Source organism: Nelumbo lutea, chromosome 7 (assembly GCF_056320005.1).
Source record: "Nelumbo lutea isolate HS-2025 chromosome 7, American lotus-T2T, whole genome shotgun sequence".
Lineage (NCBI taxonomy): Eukaryota > Viridiplantae > Streptophyta > Magnoliopsida > Proteales > Nelumbonaceae > Nelumbo > Nelumbo lutea.
The window spans coordinates 41414551-41424850 of NC_142690.1; the positions used below are offsets into that span (position 1 = coordinate 41414551).

Genomic DNA, 10300 nt, shown 5'->3' on the forward strand with positions numbered 1-10300 from the left:
ATTAGCTGATAGGGTTGGGCCTGACCCTATCCACATAGAGAGTCCAAGATCTAAATAAGATTTAGATATGGAAGCCTTCTAATTAGATTAGGAAATGGCTGATCTGATCTACAGATAAGATAAGGGTTTATCCCTATCACCTAAAGAGAGGTCTTATCCAAATATGATTTGGATAAGCAGCTCCTAATTGGATTAGGAGCTGATCTTTTAGGTGAACAAAAGAAGGAGGGGGCGGTAGCCTTTTGACGGGCAACCAACACATTCTTGTCTTCAGAGCTGAAATCACAAGAAGAGAGAATCAAGATTTGATCTTGATAACAATTTTTTGGAGAAAAGATTGATTGGAGCTGTATTAACAAGCCATCCTGTTGATTCTTGCGAAGGGTCAAGTTTTTTGGAAAAACACTGCTGATTTTGCTCCATCCTGCACTGCTCCATCCGTATCAGGTATTATCCCTTCCTACTCCTTTTGGTTCAGATCTGGTTTAGTTTATGGTTCAAGAATGATCTTTGAAAATATGATTTTCTAAATAGGGAATGCGATTCCCAGTTGAAGGGAGAGAAAAATTTTTGAAATTTGCCTCCTTATTCCGCAATCTTTGGGCATCCATGTGATGGATATCCTATCTCTTCAGTGGTATCAGAGCCATGGTTCAAATCGTGAACCATTTTGTTTCAGATCTGAACCTGTGCAAATGGGCAGAAGGTGTTCTACCCGATTTGTGCAGATATAGCTTTATTCATACAAAAGGAGATCGAATTCTTAGTTTGCACAGGGAACCTGCAAGATTTGTAATTTCTTCATTTATTTATTTTATTTGGTCTATAAATAATTTTTTTATTTTTAGACTGAATGTGTAGGTATTCGATCTGATGTAATTATTAATAAAAATAGGATTTCTATTTATTTTATTTTTGGATCGAAGATGGCGGCGCATGGAAGGAGATTTCGCAGATGGGATATTGCCAATCTGCGATTTGTAGTTTATGAAATTGCAAACTGTGATCTAACCACTGTTTTGCAGGATGGATTGTGCAAACAACCCTAATTGACTGATTCTTGATTTTCTTTTATCAGTTCTTTAATTTCAGATTATTTTCTTGAATTAAAGATTTAATTAAAGATCAAACCCTAGACTCATTCGAACCAAGAATTGGTTCAAACTGTTTGGACCAAATCTAGGGTTTAATCAAGGCTAAAAGTCAGCCCCAATTTTCCCACTAATGGGCCTAAGGATTGATATTTAATTAAATGGTTAATTCGGCCCAACCTATAAAGGTCTAGTTTTAAAAAGTTAAAACTGTCAAAAGCCCACTTCAAAGGATAAAGCTATATGGGCCGAACTGGGTAACCCTAATTCAGCCCATATACCTAGATAATATTAATGGTTAATATTATGGATTTAAAATGGGCTTCCAATGGGCCTTACAGATGATTAATTGATTGGATCAATTTATCCCTACATGAGATGTATGGATATGGGATGTGCTGTGTATATAAGTGCTTGGCCCATGCTCAATCAACAGTGGCTCTTGCGCACACCATGGCTGAATGCACATCATTGGCATGGTGTCCCTTTTGGTTATTGGATGACCTCCCTCAATGGTGGGCCCCCATACCTCATCAAGAGGTTACATGCGGAACCCTAGCCAATTAAGGCCCACCAAAATCTAACTTTATGAAAGTCAATGGGATCCATTTTGGTTTGACCTAAATCAAACTAGGGCATAATAACTATTCCCTCCAGCTGATATGAGTGCATGTGATAGGGAGATTCATATGATGAACTCTCTAAAGGCCTTCCATCATTATCATGATGATGGGTCCTTCAGTAATGAGGAAACGCACCAGAAAATGGGCTATCCATTTGTTGTTGGGCTTGTCTGAGGGTTTCATAAGATGATAGGGGCATCATAGACCGATGTGGGAGGGGCTTCACCAGAAAATGAGAACTCTCTCACGGTACCTTGGCATTCACGAATATGATGGGTAAGCACTCACTGGAGAGAAAGGTTTACCTGAAAACGGCTCTGAACCTTGTCTGACAGAGGCCAAAGTGAAAATTCATATGATGAGTGGATATGATCCTTCACAGAAGGGTGGTGGGGTTATACAGCTGAAACAGTTAGGAGATGGCTGATCTGATCTGCAGATAAGATAAGGGTTATCCCTTATCACTTAAATGGACTTCTAATCCAAATATGATTTGGATCAGTAACTCCTAATGGGATTAGGAGCTAATCCCTTTAAGTCTATAAAAGGAGGAAGGGGCGGCAGCCTTTTGACATGCAACCAGCATTCTTGTTTTCAGAGCTGAAATCACAAGAAGAGAGAATTCTGCACCCTGCGAATACTCTCATGTCGCCTCCTTCTTGTAGTTGCCGTCTCCAGCAGTTCAATCTCCTACACTCTATAGGAGTAATCAAGATTTGATCTTGATACCAACTTTTAGGTCCACCTAACCAATGTAATGAATATTAATAGATTCGATTAACCAAGATTATTTGGAATTCCCATAAACTGAGGTTTTTCCATTTTTATTTAATTTCCTCTCTTGAAATATACTAAAACTACGTCCATCAGGTAACCCTTCGATCTCTCGAGTAGAGCTCTCAAGATGGAAATGCATTAAGTCCAAAAAAAACTGATAGCTATGGATATATAACCCTAGCCAGTGCACTAATTATCAAGTAGTATAATAATATTGTTCCCATAGGGATTTAACAAAATAAGTATTAATATCACAGTCTTCCCTAATTATATGGACAATTGAAATTCAGATTTTAGGAAGCAAGAACTACTGAAAATAAAACTGGAAAAAGAAAATAAAAGCAGATCACTAATCGAATATGCAAATGAAGAAATCGCTAGGACTTTTGGTCCACCTAACCAATGTAATGAATATTGATGGGTCTGATTATCCAAGACTAATTGTCATTCCTAGAAGCTGAGATTTTTCCAATTTTATTTAATATTTTCTCTCAAGATATACTAAACCTACGCTCATTAGGTAACCCTTCGATCTCTCGAGTAGAGCTCTCAAGATGGAAGTGCATTAAGTCCAAGAAAACCATTAAATTCAGATGAATCATGTATATATATCTCTATATACCATTCAATTCACACTATGAATTGTTCTATCAATTATGTGAATTCCTCTCTCAATTAATTAACATAACCCAAATCAATTAAGAGGTGGCCAAGCTCTTAATTGCAATAAGCACAATAATTCATATATTATATGGAAATCACAATCTTGGATAAATCAAGAATATAAAAATATATTCATTTACATGGTTAGACTTTCCATAGCCCTAGAAAAAAAACAAATCAGTTCATGATGGAAGAATTAAAGCAAAAAAAGGGGAAGAAAGAACTCTTGAATTTGCCCTTGGTGCTGAGATCTCCTCTTCTTGCCGCCAACTTCTTCTTGAAGTTTCTTGAATTCTTGAACATTTCTTGAACCATTCTTGACTGATTGCTCCTTGATTTTTTATTCAAATCAGGAAGTGAGTGATTGAGTGATGCCCTTAGCTGGTTCGCCCCCTCCTTTATATATATATTGAAGGGGAGGGGGGTGGCCTCCTATTCCTCTTGAAGTTAATCTTACAAGAATGGAAAGTCCTATCCTAATTCTAATCTTATCTCTTTATCTAATGAATTCAATCCCTTTATCTCTCTAAGATTATATTAAGAATTTAGATCTAGAAGGATTCTTCTTAGTTTCTTGTTCTTGGATTCATGATAGACCTCATCTGCGAATTGGGCTTCAGCCAGGCTTTTTTGCGTGTTGGGCTTCAGCTACGGATTGGTCCTTCCTATGAAATTTCCCTGACTTCGGGCCTGGATTTGACTTTGATGCAGGCCGAATCAGCGAAAGTCCAAAATATGAAAGTTGTGGATTTTTCTCTTATCTTTCCAATAGGTCTTGAATCAGCCCATTCGGAGTTAGGAGACGCGAGTTAGGCCCAGATAATTGAATGATGTTGAAACTATGAAAAATCATTCGATTTGTCTTTCTTTGCTTTTGATGCCTTCTTTCATGCCTTGAACAGAAATATGAGTCCAATTAGGTGCTAATTCAGTATAAAATACAGAGTAATTGGGGATAAAAATATGATAAATTCTCCTCTCATCAAATCCCCCACACTTAAACTCTTGCCCATCCTTGGGCAAGACAAAACTCAAAACAAAATTAAAACAAGAACAAGCTAACTAAAGGATGGCATTGGATTTTTCTCAACAGGGTATTGGTTCTCCCACATGCCTTGATCCAGTATTTATGGTCCTTCCATTCGTCCATTTCATTTCCTCTTTAATTTGTCAAGGAATAATCTTAAATCGCCAATCCTCATATCCTCAAGTGAGATTGACAATCAAGGGAAGTGGGCATCTCTTCGTATGAGCAATTTAGGGCTAGAATAAGCCCTCTTTGTTTTCATAATCACATGTAGCAAGATTCAAAAAATACCCTCTCATGATTCTTTAGAACAAAATAAGGGATGTTATTACCATATGCTTGCTTATGTATCACATCTCCACCACTTATCATGAGTACAATGCATCAAAAGGTGAATTTGGGTTTGGGATCTAAGGATGAGTACATTTTAAGCTCCATCTCACCCTTTTTTTATTTTTTTAGTGTGAGTGCATTTTATGCTCCATCTCACACTAGCTCTTTTTTCTCTTGGTGTGAGTGCATTTTATGCTTCATCTCACACTTTTCTTATTCTTTTAGTGTGAGTGCATTTTATGCTCCATCTCACACTAGCTTTTTTTTTTTTCTCTCGGTGTGAGTGCATTTTATGCTTCATCTTAATCAAACCATATTTGTCCGTTAGAAACCAAATGCTCACAAGGGTCAAATCTGTATTGCATCTTGCCCGTTGATCATTCAAACTACTGAGATACCTTCCATAGCCAAAAATTTCAGCTAGATTTACCTACATCCTTTCCTGTCTATTCCACCTAAGCACATGATTCAAGGTGGTTTGCAATCATTCAAAAAGAAGTCTCTAAGGAGTAGAAATTTCAAAAGGAAAGGTTAAAAAGTGATGATCAAAGCATACTAGAGGTCGAAAATTTTATCAACCCCTTAATCCTCCCCCACACTTAAGATCTACATTGTCCTCAATGTATGGAATATTCATAGCAAAAACAAGGAGAGAGAATTAAGAGGACTTTCCTGAATGCCTCGTTGAGATCCTGCAGATGTGAGATACGAAGAAAAAACACACTCAAAAAAAAAAAAAAAAGAAAACTGAACAAAACAAACAACTAAACTTAATGGGTTTCCTCCCATAAGCGCTCGTTTTAAGTCATGAGCTTGACTTTCACCTTTCTTTTTATGGCAGTTTTAAGGAAAGAATGGACCCATGGTGGATGGGTTGCTCTCCTTCAATATAATATTTCAACAGTTGTCCATTTACCTTGAATGTACTCCCATCATCATTATGTAGTTCGATTGCTCCATACGGGAATACCTTAGCAACCACAAAAGGTCCGCTCCACCTGGTTTTCTACTTCCTAGGAAATAACTTTAGGCGACGAGAATTAAAGAGCAGCACCTTATCTCCTTCCTTGAACTCCTTCCCAGCAATTCGAGAGTTATGCCATGCCTTGGTTTTTTCTTTGTAAGTGCGGGCATTCTTGTAAGCGTGGTTCCTCCATTCATCTAACTCGTTGAGATGAAGTTTCCTTGCCTCACCTGCATTGCTTAATTCAAAATTCAGAAATTTGGTAGCCCAATAAGCTTTATGTTCAAATTTAACGGGTAGATGGCATGCTTTGCCGAAAACTAGTTGGTAGGGCGACATACTAATTGGGGTTTCAAATGTAGTACGGTAAGCCCAAAGTGCATCATCTAACTTTAAGGACCAATCTCTCCTGGATGTGGTAACCATTTTTTCTAAAATCTGCTTTAATTCCCTATTAGAGACTTCTACTTGGCCGTTGGTCTGAGGGTTTTAAGGGGTTGCAATTTAGTGTGTAACACCATACTTATTTAACAATTGTTCAAATTGCCTATTGCAAAAGTGCTTCCCTCCATCACTTATGATGGCTCGAGGTGTTCCAAACGAGTAAATATAAATTTTTTCATGAATTTAATAACAACTCGAGCATCATTAGTAGGGTAGGCACATGCTTCCACCCATTTGCTCACATAGTCCATAGCCACAAGTATATAAGAATTATTAACAAACTTTGGAAAGGGTCCCATGAAATCGATGCCCCACACATCAAATATTTTGTAGACAAGTATGTTGCTCAAGGGCATCTCATTTCTTCGGGAGATATTACCAGTCCTTTGGCAATGATCTTAAGCACTTACATATTTGAATACATCCCTGAATAGTGATGGCCAATACAAACCACTTTGAAGAATTTTCGAAGCAGTCCTTGATGCTCCATGGTGACCTCCTGCTTCTTTGTCATGGCAGAATTGTATGATACTTTGTACTTCTCCTCAGGAATACATCTCCTTATCAAGCCATCCCTACAGATTTGTACAAGTAGGGTTCATCCCACAAGTAATATTTCACATCAGAGAAAATTTTCTTTCTCTGTTGATATGTTAGGTGAAGAGGCATCACATTCCCTGCCAAGAAATTAGCCAAATCAGCAAACCAAGGTTCATTATTATCATTAATCGCATAAAGTTGCTCATCTGGGAATTCATCATGTAAGGCTGAATTATCAATATTTTTGACATACTTTTCATCCAGCCTTGATAAATGGTCAGCTACTGTATTCTCACTACCCTTCTTGTCCTTAATTTCTAAATCAAATTCTTGCAACAGCATGATTCATCATAGCAGCCTAGGTTTTGCATCCTTCTTAGCAAGCAGATACATCAAGGCAGCATGGTCAGTGAATATGATGACTTTAGATAAGAGCAAATAGGATCTGGATTTTTCAATAGCAAATACTACTGCAAGTAGTTCTTTTTCGGTAGTGGAATAATTTTTTTGTGCTTCATTCATGGTCCTACTTGCATAGTAAATGGTATGAAATTTCTTATCTTTTCTTTGCCCTAAAACTGCGCCTAAGTTATCATTGCTTGCATCACACATTATTTTGAAGGGTAGTTCCCATTTAGGAGCTGATACAATCGGGGCTTGAACCAATTTCTCTTTAAGGGTGTTGAATGCTTGCAAACAATCATTATTGAAATCAAAAGGCACATCCTTAACTAGCAGATTTGTTAGGAGCCTGGCGATTTTTGAGAAATCTTTGATGAACCGCCTATAAAAATTGGCACGCCCAAGAAAGCCCCTAACATCTTTTACTGACTGTGGTGGTGGTAATTTTTCAATTAGTTCTATTTTAGCTTTATCAACCTCGATGCCCCAAGAGGACACCTTATGCCCTAGAACGATTCCTTCTCTAACCATGAAATGGCATTTTTCCCAATTTAAAACAAGATTAGATTCCTCACACCTTTGGAGTATCTTTTCCAAATTAAGCAAGCATTCATCGAATGATGATCCATAAATAGAGAAATTGTCCATGAAGACTTCCATGAAGTCATCGATGAAGTCACCAAATAATGACATCATACACCATTGGAAAGTGGCAGGTGCATTGCACAGTCCAAATGGCATTCTCCTAAAGGCAAAGGTCCCATAAGGGCAACTAAAAGTGGTTTTTTCCTGATCTACCAGTGCAATGGGTACTTGAAGGTACCTGGAGTAGCCATCCAGGAAGCAATAATATTCGTTCCCTACAAGTCTCTCTATCATCTAATCAATAAATGACAGTGGAAAGTGATCTTTTCTAGTGGCCTCATTTAATTTTCGATAGTCTATGCACACCCTCCAGCCAGTTATTGTTCTTGTGAGAGTTGATTCATTATTTTCATTTATAATTATAGTCATCCCACCTTTCTTTGGTACGACTTGAATGGGGCTTACCCATGATGAATCTGAAATTAGAATTTTGTGCCTTGGGACTACAGCCTCCTTTGTGGTTGTGCCTTGGGACTTCAGCCTCCTTTGTGGTTGTGCCTTGGGACTACAACCTTCCTCCATTAGAATTTTGTGTGTGCATACCAACGGGCTGATTCCTTTTATGTTAGCAATGCTCCATCCTATGGCCGATATGTGTTGCTTGAGTACCCTCACAAGCTTTTCCTCTTGAAGACCTGTCAAACCAGATCAGATAATTATAGGTAAGGTGAAACTGTCTCCCAAAAACATATATTTTAAATGAAAAGGTAAGGGTTTGAGTTCCAAAGCTGGAGGTGCTTTGATGGAGGGTAATAATTGTTTAGAGAAGATTGGCCCATCTAACGGTAGAAATCTCCCTTTTCTTGGCTTGCACTCTTCTTGGCCAGCCTCTAAATAATTTATTACCTCCTCTACTTCATCCTCCACTACCTGCATGTTATTACCATAATTAATGAGATAGTTTGCAAGGGGGTCATCTATCTTTGATTTATTAATTTTTGCTGCCACCACATCAATGGAGTCGATTACATAAATTTCATGTTCTTTAGTGTTGGGATACTTTAGGGTTTGAAAAACATTAAATATCATTTCTTCTCCATTAATCCTAAGAGTAAGCTGACCCTTTTGAACATCAATTAAAGCATTACCGGTTGCAAGAAAGGGTCTCCCTAGAATTAATGGCATCGATCTGTCCTCCTCCATATCCAACACAATGAAATCAGTAGGGATGATGAAATTCCCTACTTTAACTAAGACATCTTCCACTATTCCCCTAGGGTATTTGATGTTTCGTTCAGCCAGTTGTAGGGTAATAGTGGTAGATGTTAGTTCATGTAATCCAAGTATCTTAAAAATAGAATAGGACATTAAATTTATACTAGCACCAAGATCACATAAGGCTTTATCGAATTCAGCATTTCCTATGGTGCAAGGTATAGAGAAACTCCCTGGATCCTTCAGTTTTGGTGGTAGCTTATTTTGAAGAACGGCTGAACATTCTTCGTTTAGTTTTACCATCTTGCAATCCTCCCATTTTGTTTTTATTGGACATCACTTCCTTCAGGAATTTTGCATACTTGGGCATCTATGATAACACGTCAAGAAGAGGAAGGTTAATGTGAATCTTTTTAAACGCTTCCAAAAATTTTTCAAAATTTTTATCTAATTTGGCCTTCAAAACTCTTCTTGGGTAGGGAATAGGGAGTTAAATTTCATGTAAATTTAGTTTAGGGTTACTTCCCTCATTCTCCTTTTGCAGATTGGCTGATTCAACTTCCTTGTCATCTTCTTCGGTTTCACCGATGTCTTCCCGCTTCTTAAGGCTATGGCGTTCACATGCTCTCTAGGATTCTTTTCTGTGTTGCTGGGTAGCCTTCCTTCTTTCCTCTCTAATAATACACTCATGATCTGCCCCACTTGAGCCTCTAAGTTCTTAATTGATGTTTCATGGCTTTGGAATTTTGATTCAGCAGTGTTGATGAACTTAGAGATCATCTCCTTCCAAATTGCTCCTTTTTTCTTGTGGGGGCGGCTGTGATTGGAATCCCATGGGTGCCTTTTGACAATCAGAATTGGCATGTCCTATTTGACCACATAAATCGCATGATATGCTAGATGGTCTACTAGTGGTTGCAATGCTAAAATTATCCAGTCTCTTATTTAGATTGGCTATTTGTGCAGATAGGGATGCAAAGGAATCTATGTGGTGTACTCCCCTTTGATTGGTTTGATCATTGCTCCACTGGTAGCTGTTTGATGCCATCTCCTCCACTAAGTCATATGCTTCCTCTAGAGTGTTCCTCATGATTGTACCACCTGCGGCTGCACCAATAATGGACTGATTAGAGGGGGTAATACCATTGTAAAACGTTTGTATTTGTCACCAAATTGGTATCCCATGGTGGGGACACTTCCTAAGCATCTCCTTGAATCTTTCCCATGCTTCATACAAGGATTCCATCTCAAATTGAGCAAAGGTAGTAATATCATTAATTAACTTTGTTGTTCTAGAGGGTGGGAAATATTTAGCCAAAAATTTCTGGGTTAGATCATTCCAAGTGGTTATACTTCCTGCAGGGAGTGAGTTGAGCCAATCTTTAGCTCTATCACGCAATGAAAAAGGAAATAATCTTAGCCTAATAGCATCATCACTAACTCAATTATGTTTAAAGGTATCACATATTTCAAGGAAGTTAACGATGTATCCATTAGGTCATCACTTGGTAACCCACTAAACTGAATACTAGTTTGGATCATTTGAATTATTGCAGGCTTTATTTCAAAATTATTGGCATGGATGGTTGGCTTCCAAATGTTGGATGTTGCCCCATCAATGTTTGGACAAGCATAG

General features: G+C 38.0%; 1 non-coding gene across 1 annotated transcript; it reads left to right on the forward strand.

Moving 5' to 3' along the window:
* Positions 1 to 9842: 9842 nt before the first annotated feature.
* On the forward strand, positions 9843 to 9949 carry LOC148846176 (small nucleolar RNA R71). The gene has a single exon (XR_016102660.1). It is a non-coding gene; the product is annotated as a small nucleolar RNA R71 (small nucleolar RNA).
* The last annotated feature ends 351 nt before the right edge of the window (positions 9950 to 10300 follow it).